This window comes from Bradysia coprophila, unplaced genomic scaffold, assembly GCF_014529535.1.
Source record: "Bradysia coprophila strain Holo2 unplaced genomic scaffold, BU_Bcop_v1 contig_333, whole genome shotgun sequence".
NCBI lineage: Eukaryota > Metazoa > Arthropoda > Insecta > Diptera > Sciaridae > Bradysia > Bradysia coprophila.
The window spans coordinates 842,356-861,876 of NW_023503592.1; the positions used below are offsets into that span (position 1 = coordinate 842,356).

A 19,521-nucleotide genomic window follows, 5' to 3' on the forward strand; every position below is an offset into this window, starting at 1 on the left:
TGCTGTTTGACGACGTGACAATGTCGCAGATCCTCGTGAAATGGACATCATAATCAGGTAACTTACTGTCATCTTCTACATAGCGCACATTGAAATACGTCTTAAAACCATTCTCGTGAGCAACCGATATCCAGACGTCTTCTTTTTCCAGTTCCCATTCCCGCATTCTCATTGAAGACAGTTCGCTCTTAATCGCAACAAGACAACCACCACCTCTAGATAAACCGGTTCGCTCAGCGCTACGATCAGCCCTAAACACTACATAGCGATTGTCGAAAAACTCTGAGTCATAAAAGTCCTCGTTTAGCCAAGTCTCACATAACAGGATCACATCATAAGAATTGGCAATGAGCTCATCGAAGAATGCTTTACTTTTTGTTCTCATTCCACGTAAATTCTGATAGTAAAGCTTCAATTCCGAATTCTTTGTCGAATTCATTTCGCATACGATCATGAAACTTCTGAACGATTCAGTAAATGCAATTGATTAGAGGACTTACGTTTTGGTCTTACAGAAAATGCATTTACCTTCACGATCTGAAATAATCGATTAAAAATACTGGTCTTGACTGTATCAATTCTGAATGATTCAGTAAATGCAATTATTTGGCGATCTTACGTTTTGGTCTTACAGAAAATGCATTTACCTTCACAAATTGAAATATTCGGTTACAGATTGGTCTTACAGATTGATCTTGCTATTAAATACAAATTTTTGATCCTTACGCTTAGTATTTTGTTTCTCGGTATTTCTTTAAGCCTAGAATAAAAGAAGTAAATTCGAATTAAATAATTCTAAATACGAAACTTACAATCAACAACTGAACAGCCAACGATGTATGACCGACCATTGAAAAAAGTGCAGATGAATCACTTTGAGGTTATGTTAAGATTTATATTCAAAAACTGCAATTTAAATGCAGTTCGAAACTTAATGATATGCACTTCAACAAATTATACCACAACAGAGGCTTATTAACACTACTAAGGCAGTTCAGAAAATCAATTTTGACGAAAACATTAGTTAAATTCGATTTTCTCAGTAGCAAAAAAACAAAACGTTGACATTCTTCTTCTTCTTCGCAGTCTTCTCTCACTCTCGGCATAACCATATTAAAAGTTCGCGTATTTGAGGTGGGGGTTATGCGTTCATACAGGTAACAGGGCTCTTAAGGAGTAATGTCTTATGCATTAGCACGCATGACAAGAAATCGAAATATGAGAACAATTCGCAGCCACGAAGCACATTGCTGGCTGCTGCGGTGGAGTCATAACGGCCCAAGTCACAAACGAACCTAATGCAACCCTTAAATGCCTTCTCTAGAACCTTCTTCGTCGAAGGCTGCAACCTTTTCATGACTTGCGAGCAGTACGTGAAATGAGGCATCAGAACAGACTTGACTAGAATCACCTTGACGGATCCAGGGAGGTAGCCAGCATGAGGCCATAAGCATCGGAGTCCAGCAAAGACTTTCGACGAGACCGAAAGGGCATGAGCTCGCCAGTTCATCAGATTATCAATCAGAATCGCTAGATCCTTGACCGTGTCACTATAGCCGATGAGAGTCCCATTCAGCTCCACCTGAGGGATAGTTGACGACCAATTCCCAGTGCAGATCCTGATTGCCTGCGTTTTACTAGCATTAAGTACCAGACCGTTCGCTCCCGCCCAGAACGAAATATCCCTAAGATCAGCGTTGAGATTATTCACGTCTACCCTGACATTTTCCTTACGCACAGACAAGTAGAGGTGTACATCATCGGTGAAAAGGTGCACACGGGAAAACTTAACAGTCGCTGGAAGATCATTTATAAACACTGAAAAAAGTAACGGACCGAGAACCGAGCCTTGCGGGAGCCCGACCAGTATGTCCGAGAAGCTGGAGCTGCATCCATTAATCATTACCTTTAGCTGCCTATTACCTAATGAAATTAAGTGCAGAAGAGGAGAACGTTAAATTTTGGTCAAGTTTATTAAGCAAAAGACCGTGCGAGATCGAAGGCCTTAGAAAAGTCGAGTAACAAGAGGACCGTGGCTAATCCACCGTCAAGATCCAACCTTATATCATCCATAATCTTCAGTAAGGCCGTAGCAGTACCATGGTGTGAGCGAAACCCAGACTGAAATCTATGTAACAGTCCAAATTCAGCTATGTACTCATTCATTTGACCCTTCATAAGCTTCTCTAAAGCCTTAGACAACGCCGGAAGTATACTAATCGGGCGGTAGTCTCGCAACTATTTATCACGCGTATTCTTATGCCTCGGCAAGACCTTAGACAGCTTCCATGACTTCGGAAATACAGATTTAGTTAATGCTGCATTAAAAATGGTCGTAATCACTGGCAGAATAGCTGGTAGGATTAGTTTGATAAATGAAATCGGGATGCTGTCGAGGCCCTCAGAATTTGATTTAATGCTAAAAATGGCTTTGCATACTTAATGGCTGGTAACGTAACGAAAAGAAAACTGTCTACGGGACGTTGCGGAGTTCCCGGTCAATAGCCGTGGGGTATTCGACAAATTAATAAAAGCTGGGAGGTCTGAATAAATGCCTTGAGTGAAATGGACGTTGAATTCCTCCGGTGTATACGGGGCCACGGCATCACCAGAGCCCCTTTAAAGACCCAACCCACGTAATTTGCTCCACAATTTCGTCGTAGATATCAAAGACCCGAACTTACGCGTGTAGTAGCGACGCTTAGCTAGACGGATGATCTGTGAGGCTGCATTCCTCAGTCTTTTCAAATGAACAAAGTTACCGTCGGTCCTATGACGTTTCCACGCTTCATATGCTAGATCCCTGTCAATCAGTGCCTTGCTAACGTCATTGCAGAACCACGGTGGTGAAGTCTCTCGTGCTTGCATCGGTTCTAAAGGAGCATGAAAGTTCAGCAGACGCAGCAGCTCTACTTCGAGGTTACTCACTGATTCATCGATATCGTTACTCACCATGATACTGGTCCAGTCAACTGACATCGCGTCTGAAACCAACTTCTCATCGTCAATACGATGAATCCTACGCCTCAATGTGACCACTGAGTCAATGCACGACTTATCACATTGTACCGACATGAAAATCATGTCATGTTTAGAAATTCCCCCCAGACCAACCTGAGAGAAACGAGCAACATCACTAATATAGTTAGTCAGAAAGTGGTCAATGCACGTAGAAGTAGTCTTCGAAAAATGTGTAGGTTCCGTCAAAACCAGTTCCATTGACAATGAACGGACTGCATCAATGTACCTAATCGTCTTGGCTGAACGAGAAATCAGGTCCTCATTAAAATCCCCAGCAACTATAACATTCGAATACCTGGAACTCAGGTCTTGCGATGTCTTCGAACACATCAATGTCATCGATCTCAGGCGGCTTGTACATCACGCCGAACAGTACCTTATGCGACACGCAACTTAGTTCGACAAAGAGGTACTCAAGCCTCCCTATTCAGCTAACAGTTTTTAGGACTACTTTCGAAACAACACTTCTCTTCACATAGAGTGCCACTCCTCCATACCGTCGAAGTTCTCTGTCATTTCGGTCGCACGGTCTATTATGTAAAATTAATTCACGAATTTGCAAAATTCACCAAATTCATAGACTTCGAAAAAGCTTTCGATTCAGTGGAAAAATGGTCGATATTGGACGCATTAGACGAATGTAGAGTAGACTCAATGTACTCCAACACAATTCGATATGTGTACAAAAATGCTACTTCATGTATAAAACTTCATAAGAGCACGGAGAAATTCAGAATTGGCCGAGGTGTAAGGCAGGGTGACACCATTTCACCGAAATTATTCACGGCGATTCTGCAGAGTGTTTTTAGGAAGTTAAACTGGAGTAAAATGGGAATAAAGATAAATGGAGAGTACCTGAGCAATCTCCGCTTCGCTGATGACATTGTACCGATAGCAGCGAATCTAGGTCAGGCTCAGCTTATGCTACAACAGTTAAGTGAAGAGGCAAACAAAGTTGGCCTCAAGATGAACTTATCGAAAACAAAAGTCATGACCAACATCGGGGACGATAGAGAAATCAAAATTGGTGACACTGTCATTGAACGAGTCGACAGCTACGTATATCTAGGACATAAGCTGAAGTTAGGTCTGGACAACCAAACTGCAGAAATAAAACGTAGGATTGGTCTTGCATGGGCAGCGTTCGGAAAACTCAGACTAATTTTCAAAAGCAAAATGAATAATAGTCTGAAACGCAAAGTTTTCGACACTTGTGTCCTTCCAGTGCTCACTTATGGAGCGGAAACGTTAACTTTAACGAAAGCATCCGAAGAAAAATTGAGAGTGACACAAAGAGCCATGGAACGGAGTATGCTTGGAATAACACTCAGAGACAGAATGACGAATCAATGGATTCGACAACAAACCAGGGTCGTTGATGTCATGGAAAGAATAGCATCTCTGAAATGGAGCTGGGCGGGACATATTGCAAGAAGGACAGACGAACGTTGGACCAAAAAGATCATGAACTGGCGACCATATAAAAGACGAGCTATAGGTAGACCACCAGAGAGATGGACAAACGGAATTAAGAATATTGCAGGTACAAACTGGCAGCAAATGGCAATGGATCGTACGAAATGGAAAGAAGTTGGAGAGGCCTACATCCAGCAGTGGATAGAAACAGGCTGAAAAAGAAGAAAGAAGAAGACCAAATTCACAAAATTTGCAAAATTCACAAAATTTACGAAATTCACGAAACATTTATGAAAGCTTGGGTCACGTCAAAGTCAGCTTCGGTGCTTGAGAGTGCTATGGCAAATGTGATGTTTGAGTTTGTGAAGACGAACAAATTTTCCAAACAGATTTTTTTTTCCCGTTCATGAGATACTGCAGGTCGAAATGGCTGTAGTTTACCAGGGTTTTCAATGGTTTTTCGTGTACATCAATGGAAGAATAAACTCTAAAATAGTAAGTGATCCTCAAATGTAAGGCATGGCGGTACGAATCGAAGGAAAGAAAAGTATGAAAGTCGTGTGAGTGGGTCGCGAACTACATCCCTCGGAGTGTGTGAAAATCGGGCTACCAAAGCATAAAATTTCTGTGTATAAATCGAGTAAATCGCAACCGATTTTACGACCAGACTCTTTTTTGCCGGGAAGATATTAAACATTAAATTCAAGAGTACTTACTACAGTCCAATTTAGACCAGAGATGAGATCAAAAGTGTAGTTTTGTGAAATGGTTTCTAGTTTCTACAATAGAAAATGAGGCAGAAAATGGATGGTAGTGACTGTACGACACAGGGAAGGAAAAGTCTAAAAAAATTGGACAATCAAAAAGAAAGGTGAGAAAGGAAAAACCAATCAAAGCATATCTACGAACGTAAGACAGAAAATGAAAGGTATTGATGTACGATGCAAGAAAATAGAAAGAAAGTAGCGGTAACGTAAATTTCTTAACGAAATTAAATTATCCGTGCTATTTTTGTTACTATGATGCAAGTATGATGCAAGATGCATTAACGACAACCCGGTAACTTTCCAAGTATAACCGTGTTGGTCCTTCGGGTTAATTTCTAATTCATCAGATTCATCGGGTCAAGATAAGCCCTGAGTGGAGATTGAAAAAAAGGAAACTGCTGAGATTAAAAAAAGCTGAGGCAAGAGACGAACTAATTTTTTCACACAAGGGAGCCGAGCCCGTCACCGTAAAATTTATAATTTTGCGAGCATTCTCAGTCGGAAGCACTTTCAATGCTCCGTGTTCGTGTACAAAACGGAATACTTACAAAACTTATTTCGTCCGGAGTTTTTAGTTGCTTGGAAAGGAACGTGGAAAGTGGGAAATTGACCTCGGCTCTGGCTAAAATCCCACTAGTCAAGACAATAAATTTTCAAGCAGTTATTTACTATGCTTTACAAGCTCGCCAAGAAAAAAAAATTCCAAGGACGTAGTTAATGACACATTTACATGTCGCAGGTTGTACGTAAAAGTAATAGTAGAGTACATTGGGTGCAAACCCGAGTAAAAATTTAGTTCTCAGTGAGACTGTAAAATGAGCATGATCAACGGTCTCATTTCAGTCTCCTTACGTATTCAGTCTCATTTCATTCTCACTTTTTCTTTTCTTTGATGATTGTTGAACAAATAGTGAACGAGACCGGCCGAGTGGTCTCTTTTTCAATATTTTACGAGACTTTTGAGACCGACCGAGTGGTCTTTCTTGGAATATTTTTCGTTGGACTTTACGAGACTGGCCGAGTGGTCTCATTTTGAATATTTTACGAGAATGTAAGAGACCGACCGAGTAGTCTTTCTTGGATTATTTTTTGTTGGATTTTACGAGACTGGCCGAGTGGTCTCGTTTTGAATATTTTACGAGAAAATAAGAGACCGACCGAGTAGTCTTTCTTGGAATATTTTTCGTTGGACTTTACGAGACTAGCCGAGTGGTCTCGTTTTGAATATTTTAGGAGAATGTTAGAGACCGACCGAGTGGTCTTTCTTGGATTATTTTTCGTTGGACTTTACGAGACTGGCCGAGTGGTCTCGTTTTGAATATTTTACGAGAATGTAAGAGACCGACCGAGTAGTCTTTCTTGGATTATTTTTTGTTGGATTTTACGAGACTGGCCGAGTGGTCTCTTTTTGAATATTTTAGGAGAATGTTAGAGACCGACCGAGTGGTCTTTCTTGGAATATTTTTCGTTGGACTTTACGAGACTGCCCGAGTGGTCCCGTTTTGAATACTTTACGAGAATGTCAGAGACCGACCGAGTGGTCTTTCTTGGAATATTTTTCGTTGGACTTTACGAGACTGACCGAGTGGTCTCGTTTTGAATATTTTAGGAGAATGTAAGAGATCGACCGAGTGGTCGTTCTTGGATTATTTTTCGTTGGACTTTACGAGACTGTCCGAGTGGTCTCGTTGTAAGAAAATATTTTTTTAGATGATGAGACCAACTGAGAGGTCTCATTTCAGAAAAATGTTTTTTTGGACTTTAGATACCGTCCGAGAAGTCTCAATGCAAGAAAATATATTTTGTAAATCATGAGACCAACTGAGAGGTCTCATTTCAGAAAAATGTTTTTTTTTTTACTTTAGATACCGTCCGATAAGTCTCAATGCAAGAAAATATATTTTGTAAATCATGAGACCAACTGAGAGGTCTCATTTCAGAAAAATGTTTTTTTTTTACTTTAGATACCGTCCGATAAGTCTCAATGCAAGAAAATATATTTTGTAAATCATGAGACCAACTGAGAGGTCTCATTTCAGAAAAATGTTTTTTTGGAATTTAGATACCGTGAAAGAAGTCTCATTGCAAGAAAATATTTTTTTTAGATGATGAGACCAACTGAGAGGTCTCATTTCAGAAAAATGTTTTTTTGGACTTTAGATACCGTCCGATAAGTCTCAATGAAAGATTTTTTGTAAATCATGAGACCAACTGAGAGGTCTCATTCCAGAAGAGGCTAAGAGGGTGATTTTTCTCGTCTTGCAATGAGACTTCTCTCACGGTATCTAAAGTCCAAAAAAAACATTTTTCTGGAATGAGACCTCTCAGTTGGTCTCATCATTTACAAAATATATTTTCTTGCATTGAGACTTCTCGTACGGTATCTAAAGTCCAAAAAAACATTTTTCTGAAATGAGACCTCTCAGTTGGTCTCATCATCTAAAAAAATATTTTCTTGCAATGAGACTTCTCTCACGGTATCTAAAGTCCAAAAAAAAACATTTTTCTGAAATGAGACCTCTCAGTTGGTCTCATCATCTAAAAAAATATTTTCTTGCAATGAGACTTCTCTCACGGTATCTAAAGTCCAAAAAAACATTTTTCTGAAACCTCTCAGTTGGTCTGATCATCTAAAAGAAATATTTTCTTACAACGAGACCACTCGGCCAGTCTCGTAAAGTCCAACGAAAAATAATCCAAGAAAGACCACTCGGTCGGTCTCTTACATTCTCCTAAAATATTCAAAACGAGACCACTCGGCCAGTCTCGTAAAGTCCAACGAAAAATAATCCAAGAAAGACCACTCGGTTGGTCTCTTACATTCTCGTAAAATATTCAAAACGAGACCACTCGGTCAGTCTCGTAAAGTCCAACGAAAAATAATCCAAGAAAGACCACTCGGTCGGTCTCTTACATTCTCGTAAAATATTCAAAACGAGACCACTCGGCCAGTCTCGTAAAGTCCAACGAAAAATATTCCAAGAAAGACCACTCGGTCGGTCTCTTACATTCTCGTAAAATATTCAAAACGAGACCACTCGGCCAGTCTCGTAAAATCCAACGAAAAATAATCCAAGAAAGACCACTCGTTCGGTCTCAACGTTTTTGTAACAACGGTTCGAAATAAGACCTACACGTAGATATATCCAATTTAGCAACACGCGTAAGGTGGCTGGCAGTCGAATCCCAAAGTTAAGCATCATTCGTCGCGGTTAGTACTTGGAGTGGTGACCGGAAAATACATCACGAAATAAAAAAAAAGGTAAAAAAAAAATCAAATAATACTCAAACTTCTATCATTTCAGCGAATTATAAGAAAAAATGAAAAACTGTGCCATCTGTGAATGCAGGAACAAACTAACAGCTTAAAGACAATGAAATATCTCACACTTGGAAAACAGAAATGAGAGTTCTCAGATGGTCATTAGAAGATGTCAAAAAGAAAGTGAGAGTTCTCAGATGGCCTCAAAAGGATATCGAAAAAAAACTACAAAGAGACTTCTCAAAGAATCTCAGAAAATATCGAAAAGAAAGTGAGAGTTCTCAGATGGCCTCAAAAGGATATCGAAAAAGAAACTCAAAAGAGACTTCTCAAGGAGTCTCAAAAATATTTTGATAATCTAAAAGAGAGACCCCTCAGTCGGTCTCATAAATATTTTTGAAAAGAGACCACTCAGTCGGTCTCGCAAATTATTTAAAAAAGAGACCACTCGGTCAGTCTCGTAAAATACAGAAGAGAGACCACTCGGTCGGTCTCGCAAAATACAGAAGAAGAGACCACTCAGTCGGTCTCGCAAACTATTTAAAAAAGAGACCACTCGGTCAGTCTCGCAAATACAGAAGAAGAGACCACTCAGTCGGTCTCGCAAAATACAGAAGAAGAGACCACTCAGTCGGTCTCGCAAATTATTTAAAAAAGAGACCACTCGGTCAGTCTCGTAAAATACAGAAGATGAGACCACTCAGTCGGTCTTGTAAAATACAGAAGAAGAGACCACTCGGTCGTTCTCGCAAAATACAGAAGAAGAGACCACTCAGTTGGTCTCGTAAACTATGTAAAAAGAGACCACTCGCTCCGTGTCATACAGTCTATTAAATGATTTAAAACGAGACTTCTCATCGGTTTCGCAATCATCATCATCATCAATTCATCAGTATATGAGAAGAAACCAGTCTCAAACGGTCGAAAAGAGACATCTCACCTCCATACAAAAAAAACGGTCTCAAAAGGGGTCTCACATTCACTTTTTTTTTACTCGGGAAGTAATTCATTACATGAGGGATCAATTTTGTGATATGAGTTGAACTAACAAGTGTGTATTTACAGTGAACGACATCTCAAATGTCTCACTGTCATTTTTTTCAGAGAATGTCATTGTGAATTTGCAATGACACAATAAAATTCTCAGAAAAATTTGGCAGTGAGACATTTGAGATGTCGTTCACTGTAAGCAAGAAGCTTTAAATCTTTTAATCAAAAATACACGAAAAGCTTTAGAAACTGTTATTTAGTGTAGATCTTTCATATCCGAGCCGAAGAACAGTTCCTACGGTTTCATTAGATACAATATGAATATACTGTGAATCAAAGCGACCTACCGAACTGAATCGTTTTTACTTCAAGATACCACTCTATGACTGGATTCACAGGATTTAGGTTATTCAGATTGTAACTAATGAGGCAAGCAAGAACTGTGTGTGATTCATATTGCCATTGGCGTTCGCATGAGATGAGGCAGCCTGAGTCTTTTGCGTCTGACTAAGAAGTAACCTGTTCCTAACCTTAGCAACCACACGAGTCAAAATAACAGTTTCTGAAACTAAAGCTCGAATCGGATAAGGCGAAACCAAGCGCAATCTTCCCTAGAGAGCTTGAGAGTAGATCAAAACTGGACAAGATTTATATGTGGAGAGTGTATGTCTACGTTACACATGGTGGTCCAACAGTAGGGAGGGTATTTGAAGAAAAATCTCTAAACGCGGATTGACTTCGGATTCATATCTGTATCAGTTTCGGATCTATATCCGATCAAGATCTTGTATACATGGAAGTCAAAGTCTCCAAATGCGTCAGTCCGAGGTAATTTCAGTCACAGTGATACAATATATCAAACTGTCGCCCATGTATTATACGATACTTTACCTATTGGGGCACTAACTTCGACGACACAACAATAACTGCTGTTTTATCGTTAAGCCCTTAGAAAGAAATTTTTTCAGAAAGCGCCTGTAAAGAAAAACACTTTCCGTGGGGTGCAATGAGTAAAATGTAACACGACACAATTAGCATACTATTAATAAATTGGCAGCCCTACCACACTCGTTACAAAATAATTTTCATCACGTGTAGTGGTGTAGTATGATTTGACCCTAGACTGTCAGCTGACTATTTCCAAATATCTAGCTGACTTTTACGATGAGTAACAAAATAAACGTATTTTGAACATGCATTTACTCAATGCAATTTTCCAAAATTCACAAAAATTTGCAAAATTGACAAAAATTTGCAAAATTCACAAAAATTTACAAAATTTACGAAATTCACAAAATTTACCCGAAAATTCTACATAATAGGCCCTTAGGGGAAGTACAAAACCTCGCAGCTCGACCGACACAGCTCGATATAGCAACACAGTGCAGATTTACTCCCTTAATGACCTCCCGAAATTCATCAATCTTTGGACGAAGACCGTCTGGGTTGAGCAGCATTCAGAGTAGGACTAGTCGCTGGGAACGCCGATTTAAGTACTACATTCTGTATCGCGATCGGAATCCCCACAGGGTTAGGTCTCACACTTTGGGTCATTGCCATTTTCCTCCTAGCGAAGTCATTTTTTCATTTTTTTAAAATTTTTCCCATACAAAATAATTTTTTTGGACCTTGCGCCCCCCCTAGCGCACTCAGATTTTGAAGTCTGGCTACGGCCCTGTAACGGTGGAATGCATGAGTCGAAAAAATCAGTCGGTAGTTGTTTCAGTTGTATCCATTGTCGACTGTAATGATTCCGAATCGAATTGTTCTGTTGCTGTTTGAAGTGCTGCCCAGGAACTACGATTTTCATTTGACTCACATTCCATCGACTGTAAATGCTTGTTTAGGCACGTGTGATTACTCCACTCGCCTTCGGCTCGTTCCGCAAACCTCACACTTGCCTAAACAAATATTTACAAACAGAGACGTAACATACTGTTGTATGTTTGGTTTATAGTGGTGAGGAATTCGCTCACAAAATTCCGAAAAACGTTGTATCTAACACGGTATGTATGAAGGTATTTTATCTTACCGGCTTCGCCTCGGGTCGACAATCGACATCTAGTACGAAAAAATACCTTCATACCTACCTTGGTAGATAAATAACTATTAATGAATTCGATGCATTTAACCCCCTTACCAGTTGTTAGATTTCCGCTGTTATTACCGATTATATTACCATACAAACTCAGTGCAATAAAATCGGTTGTTATTGCATGTAGTTACAATGACTGTTGCCTTTTTTCGTTTGCTATTTAGATAATATTACAAACAAACAGAATCAATAGAATCAACCAAATAAATTAAAATTAGAGGTGCAAGTCATTCAATAAATACACTCGTGTACACATGAGAGGATATTGTAAGATTTAGTATTAATTATTTGTGTGTCTTGCTGTGCACCTACATTTTCTTATTTCCACATTATATGTGTAGCGCCAATTGAAGGAGAAAAAGATTTCTATTTTCGTATTGTTTGGTTGACCCGTACAAAATATTGGGACTAATAGATTGCGTTGATTTTGTTTAGGTAATACTGTCCTGCTGTCGGTGGCGCTATATTTTTAGGTCCTTTTTCTTTAAAAAAAAAAACCTATTGTGGTCACTTTATCTGTCCGTCTGTCTGTCTGTCCGTCCATGTGTCTGTGTCACAAATCAAAAATTAGACGATAACAGAATTGATTCAAAATTGCAATGCTACTATGAGCAAATCAACACCAGGCAAATAATAATTATTTGTTATCTGATAACCTATCGCTCACATTTGTCATTGCAATCCAAAAATTCGGCAGTTGGTAGCTAAGAGCTAACTACTAATATTATAATTGACTACCAAACGTAATTGTCGGTAGAGATGTTTACTATTCGAGAACTGCGCACTGACTGACGAAACTATTCTGCCTGCTTGCCTATTTAGAGCTTGAATTTTTGGTAATTGACTACCAAACTGGTAGTGGACTACCATGTTGATAGAGAGGTGGTAGAGATGTTGACTGTTTGAGATGATGACTGATGAAATTGTTTAGGCTGCTTGCCTATTTATAATTCAACAATTTGGTAGTTGACTACCAAACTGGTACTTTAATACCAAATTGGTAGTTGACTACGAAACTGATAGAAAGTTGGCGGAGATGTTTACTGTTCAACAGCTAAATATCGACTGATGAAACTATTCTACCTGCTTGCCTGTTTACAATCACTTATTTGGTAGTTGGTAGCTCCAGAATTGAGAAAATTGAGAGAAAGAAAAAAGACCTCACTAGGCTTATAGCTTGTTTATTCTTGTTTATTTGTATAACTTATAAGTAATTAACTAGGTCTTATCTTTTGGGAGGGTCTGGTCCCTTGAATGATAATTTTTCCAAAATAATTTTGTTATTTTGTCATTGTCAAAATTAAGATACAGATCAATTAGATTACACTGTTATCACATTTAAGATTTTTCATTACATTTCAGAAGAGTCAATGGAATAATACATTAATTTATCAATTATCAACAGAGTAATAATCGGAATTTTTTGAAATAGCTTCTAGATCCTTAGGCCAATCTTCGAACTAAATCTCGGGAATGTAATTCCTCGTCTTTCAAAATTGTCTTATCAAAATCGATTAAGAATTATTCAAGTTATCGTCGCGACAAAAAGAAAATGGTTTTACAGACACTTAACGTTTTTCATAACATTTAATACATTTTCATTCAATAGTGCACTTGTATGGTTAGTAACCACTGGTAACAGACATTTTTTAGAATTTTCTCGCATAAGACCCCGACTTTCTGCAAAGTGAATATCGATCAACATCTAGCACCAAAAACAGAATTTATCACTTCGTGACGTGAATAAGACATCCCTTGAGTAGATTTTTCCTCCTACACATCTGGCCTAACAATTAGATGTTTCGTCAGTGGCAAATTTTCTTAACAATTAGGGGTTTTGTTAGAGTCGAGGTGATTTTTCGTTTTAAGAATTGGCTTAACAAATACGACCTTTGTCGCAGGCGAATTGATTTTTCCTTATACACATTGGCCTAATAATTAGGTGTTTCGTCAGAGGGAAGGGTATTTTTCTTTCTGCAAATTATATGTCTTTATACCTCAGCCGAGACACTGTCCACCTGTTTAAAAAATGTTACAATATGCATCAGTACGATTTATTATGTCCATTTATAGGAGGAATATTACCCTATTTTTACAAGCCTGTGAGAAGCTCGCCAAATTTATTTATCAACATAAAACGTAAACGTTCGTAGTCGTACGGGTCTGCATAATTCTAATTTCATGTATTGTATGTTATTCTCTCATCCAGTATAAAGATTGCTCATTTATATGGTGGAACGAAATTCAATATGTGCCATCAATGATTAGGAGAGATTAAGTTCATATAAAAGTTAATGATTCTAAATGGATCGGTTGGATAAAATGGTTGAATACGGCGCGTATCCACTGACTTGGTATATTACAAATTAAACAATTTGTCTCGTGTTGTTTCTTTTCTTTTTTTAATAAATTAGCATTTATAGAGGTTTATTAGGCTTGTTTATATGCCGAACGAAGTATAAATTGTGTGATTATTGAAACCTTCTATAATCCGCTACATGAGACGATACACGGCAATGATAAAATTATGCTAATTTCAACATTACTCGTATATAAACATAACCAGTATATTTCAAGGTATATTTGTATATCTAAACATCAAAATGCATAGATTGCGACACTTGGGTTTAATGATCTTGTTTCCTTTAGCGGACTTGACTTGTGCGAAGCATTGAGAGTACCGCACCAAAAAACAAAGTACATAAACAGTGAAGGTTGGGGTGTACCGAATTTTGCAAATTTAAAGGTCGTCGATAGCCTGTGTGCGGAAAACGTAGATCATCGAAAATTGTGTCCGGGTATGTGGTTGATCGATCCGAGGGAGCCCGTGGAAAAGTCCCCCCCGGACGAACGACTTTAACTTTCCGATGGTCATACCTCGGAAAGTTGATAGTATTCTTGAAAACAATGGATGAGAAATAGATTTTTTTTGGTACTTGCTTACATGTGGTGGTTTTCCCTTTCATCATGAGTCACAAACGATGTTTTTTTTGCGTTTGAAATGTGAAACAAGAGGAGATTGACGGGGCAGGTGCGTTAGCAATTGACTCGCTCGTTCCTAAACTTCATTTTTCGCAATATTTCCACACATTGCGCAATTGAATTTATTACAGAAACTTACAGAAATACAAGCAGCCCGAATTCGGCGAACATCTCCGTTGAACATACTACTGGCATCTTTCAAATATAAATATTTGAGTTCTGATCGAAAAGGCTCACCCTCTATCAATTTATCAGACAGGGTGGTAATTGTATAGATGGGCAGAGTGAATAAGATCGATGCTCAAAGTTTGGATAGTTTGGACGGACATGGCTCAATCGTCTTATATACTGATAATAATTGCCCACTACGATATCGGTCTTTTTCGATTATTTCACTTACTTACGCGATAGTGGACAAAACCAAAATACTCTCACAATTTACTTCGTATGTGCGTATGTTCATCCTGAAAAAATGCAAATAAAGACACGGTAAACTCATTTCTGCAGTGCTTCGCGAGCCCAACAGACCGCGTATTTGTTAGGACATTGATATTTCGACGGGTAGGATAAAAGCATTTGCCATCGGTGGTTACACACTCCCAACTCATCAAAAAACAAATTTCTAAACGAATGCACCATTTATTTTCCGGTAAATTTTTTAATTATTTAAAGTTTTTCCCGTTTCCCGGTTTTTCAAAATCGACGGTAAATGCATTACCTATTACGAGGGTTTGGCTAGCCCCCTTCCATCAGCCACTGGGCTGACCTCTAAGACGAGCGTTTTGCTAACCACCGGTCCAACTGCCATTTGACTGACCTCTAGGACGAGGGGTTTACTAAGCACCGTCCAACTGCCACTGTGCTGACCTCTAGGATGAGGGTTTGCCTCTAGGATGGGTTGCCTACGCATCGTCCAACTGCCACGAGCGGTTGGCTACCCACCCGTCCAACGGCCATTTGACTGACCTCTCGGACGAGGGGTTTACTAAGCACCGTCCAACTGCGACTCTGCTGACCTCTACGACGAGCGTTTGCGTTGGGCTTTCCACCCGTCCAACGGCGATTTGACTGACCTGCAGGACGAGGAGTTGCCACACACAGCGTTGAACGGTCAATGGGTTAACTTCTTGGACGAGCATTTGACTATTACTATTGATTTTATTTCATGAGAAGTTGTAATTGTAAATCTTGATTAAGACTAAATATGCGGGAAAAACACATACTCAATGTTTCTCACATCAATAGCTCCATCTATATTCAACCTGATAAATTTGAGAGTTTGCCGAAGAAAGCAACTCTCTATCAGTCACCATTTAAGAAATAACTTTAAACCCCTAATTGACCCACCCATTTCCAACTTTTTACATTTTTCACATACTCCCCTCTGTTCCACTCGTAAAACTCTGAGAGTTTGCCGAAGAAAGTAACTCTCTATCAGCCACCATTTAAGAAATAACTTTAAAACCCTAATTGACCCACCCATTTCCAACTTTTTTTTCACATATGCCCTATGGCAACACTGATCGAAACAACGAAAATGAAACCGTCATCTCATCTGACACCTCAACTGTAAATGACGTTTCCCCCACCTAAATTATTCAGTTTGTTGTCATTTCATACACCGATCTGTTATGTATAAATAACTCAATTTTGTGATCAAATAAACCATTCAGATTTTGGATTAAACTCCACAAAAAACAATCTTGTTCTTATAAGTTCCCATAGCCCCTCTGTTCTACTCGTAAAACTCTGTGACTTTGCCGAAGAAAGTAACTATCAGCCACCATTTAAGAAATAACTTTAAACCCCTAATTGACCCACCCATTTCCAACTTTTGACATTTTTCACATATGCCCCTCTGTTCTACTCGTAAAAAACTCTGTGACTTTGCCGAAGAAAGTAACTCTCTATCAGCCACCATTTAAAAAATAACTTTAAAACCCTAATTGACCCACCCATTTCCAACTTTTGACATTTTTCACATATGCCCCTCTGTTCTACTCGTAAAACTCTGAGACTTTGCCGAAGAAAGTAACTCTCTATCAGCCACCATTTAATAAATAACTTTAAAACCCTAATTGACCCACCCATTTCCAACTTTTGACATTTTTCACATATGCCCCTCTGTTCTACTCGTAAAACTCTGAGACTTTGCCGAAGAAAGTAACTCTCTATCAGCCACCATTTACAGGTACTCAATTATATTATGACTATGGGATTGTAGGATTCATTCCTTTTACATCCTACACACTTCCCACATTCAATTGAACCAACGAATTCAATTTCATTTTTGATTTTGTCGATTGGCACCATTGGCACCATTGACATACAAGTGGTTAGTTCTCATTATCTGCTTGTGGTGGCACCATATACTTTGCGTGTCCAAGCAGTTAAAGAAGTACTAGGTAGCGTCAATCAAAATTCTGAAAGAACAGTTTAGATCAAATCTGATTTGATCGCAAAGGCAGTAAGCAATTTAGAAGTTTTTTTTTGTGCATTATATGTATTTTACATGCTACATGCGTCGAAAACGGTAATTTTCATGTTTCACGCACTAATTTCGACTTCCAAAGCATGCAAAAACCACTTGGGATAAAAAGATGAAATGTCTCGTTTTCGCGTGTTTATTGACCTCGTCTACGCCTCGGATCAACAAAATTCACACGAAAACCATACTTTTCATCTTTTTATACCAAGTCATATAAAATACTAATGCTTTTCTGATCTTTCAAACATGAAAAGGAAATTCGTGTGAAATGGGAGAAATGTAAAACGCTAATGAAATACATGTATACGTATAGAATGAATGGAATGAATTGGATGAAAAAAAACAACAAAAGCGGTAAAAACGTATGTTGATTGTTGAGTTTAAATTGGACAAAATAGCAAAATTCTAATCATAAGATGTTGTGCAACAAAATGACGATCGGCTGTACCTCCACCGTTTTTGATATCCGCCTTCTTGGTACATAACATATGCAAGATTCTTTTCATAACATTTTCATTGTTCATTTGTCAACAGATTGCGAAGTGACATTTCAGTTATTTTTAAGCTTTTCGTGATATCGCAAAAACTGCAGGTTATTTCATTATCTTTGGGAACACGGGTTCCCCAATTGAAATGAGTGATAGGTCGTCGAATTCTTCTTTGAATTCTAGAGTCACATGGAGGTGTACTTTCACCAACCAGTGCATACACTCCACCTGTAGTACGTCTTCCCAAGACCGACATTAGTACAGCATACCAATGATTTTAAATAATTATTTCTTGAGTTATTGCTGAAAAACTGTTCACAGGACCCTCTGACAAGCCTTCACTTTTGAACACTTTGCACCGAAAACAAACAAAATTAATCGAAAAAATTAAAGATGCGACTTCTCTAGAATTGAAAGACGAATCCAACGATCTATCACTCATTTGAATTGGAGAACCCGTGTTCCCAAAGATAATGAAATAACCTACAGTTTTTGCGATATTACGAAAAGCTTAAAAATAACTGAAATGTCACTTCGCAATCTGTTGACAAATGAACAATGAAAATGTTATGAAAAGAATCTTGCATATGTTATGTACCAAGAAGGCGGATATCGAAAACGGTAGAGGTACAGCCGATCGCTAATTTGTTGCACAACATCTTATGATTAGAATTTTGCTATAGATCATTGTCAATGTCGTTTGAGATGTCAAATTAGCTGTCATTTTCACAAAGCTAACCACAGTGTTACAAAAATTTATATGGAGCTGTCATTGTTTGAGGTTAGCTTTGTGAAATTGACAACTTATTTGACACTATTTTGAGAGAAGAAACCGTTATTTGACAATGATCTATTTTGTCTGTTGCATTCACCAATACATTGACATCGATCGAACGGTCGCATCATATCGCTCAGGTTTTATGTAATGAAATTAGTCTTTCGATCGATCACACGAAATACACATCAGTGTAAGCACATGTAAATTATTTATCAATTTGAAATAAAATGAATTGAGTTTAAATGTTGGTTTTCGTCAATAAGAACACAACATAATATGGCGACGAGGATTTAAAAGAACAATTTTAATCTAATTTGACAATTTTCGGCCGAATCGAATTATCAGTTTTTCAAGGTCGTGTGTGTAAAAGTTTTTGGTTGCCGGTGTAATTATGGCAGAAACCGAGCTCTTGACTTTTCTAAACAAAGTGACACATATGAGGCACTGCTTGCTAAATTCAACGAGGAAAAGGAAAATAAGCCGGAAAACGACATGCAAAGATTGAAGGATTCAGTTGCAAAATCAATTACCGAATTTGTGTATGATCCACAAAATGGAGTCATTTTCAACAAGTGGTACGCTCGTTATGAGGACACGTTTTCAATTGATGGTGAAAAGTTGGACGATGCAGCAAAAGTTCGCATATTATTACGTAAGTTGGATTCCAGTTCACATTCGAAATACATCGACTACATTCTACCAAAAAAACCAAGCGAAGTTACTTTCGAGGAGACAATTAAAACTCTCAAGGTTATGTTCGGTGAACCGGATTCTTTGTTCAGCATACGTTATAACTGTTTGAAGCTGATGAAGAAGCAGAGTGATGATTACATAACGTTTGCGAGCGTGGTGAACAAGGACTGTGAACGATTTAAATTCAACGATTTGACACTGGACCAATTTAAATGTCTCATTTTCATCTGTGGTCTACAAGCATCCGACAAGGACATCCGCACAAGGCTGCTGACGAAACTGGAATCTATGGCTGACATCACTTTACCCAAGCTAACGGCTGAATGCAAGAGGTTATTAGATCTAAAATCCGATTCTGATCTAATTACGCCGAAATCGTCAACCTCATTGGTACCGCAAGTCTCGAAAATTTCAAAAAAATCGAATCAATCAAAACCATCAGTCCAGCCTAACACGAACGCACACAATTCGGACAAAAACAAACCACCGAAACGACCATGCTGGCTATGTGGAGATATACATTGGGTCAAAGATTGCCCAT

General features: G+C 38.5%; 1 long non-coding RNA gene across 1 annotated transcript; it reads left to right on the forward strand.

The window, feature by feature from the left end:
• The first annotated feature begins 272 nt into the window (after positions 1-272).
• On the forward strand, positions 273-15,963 carry LOC119079768. Its single transcript, XR_005088217.1, has 3 exons — positions 273-286; positions 5,912-5,914; positions 15,812-15,963. It is a non-coding gene; the product is annotated as an uncharacterized LOC119079768 (long non-coding RNA).
• Positions 15,964-19,521: the final 3,558 nt, after the last annotated feature.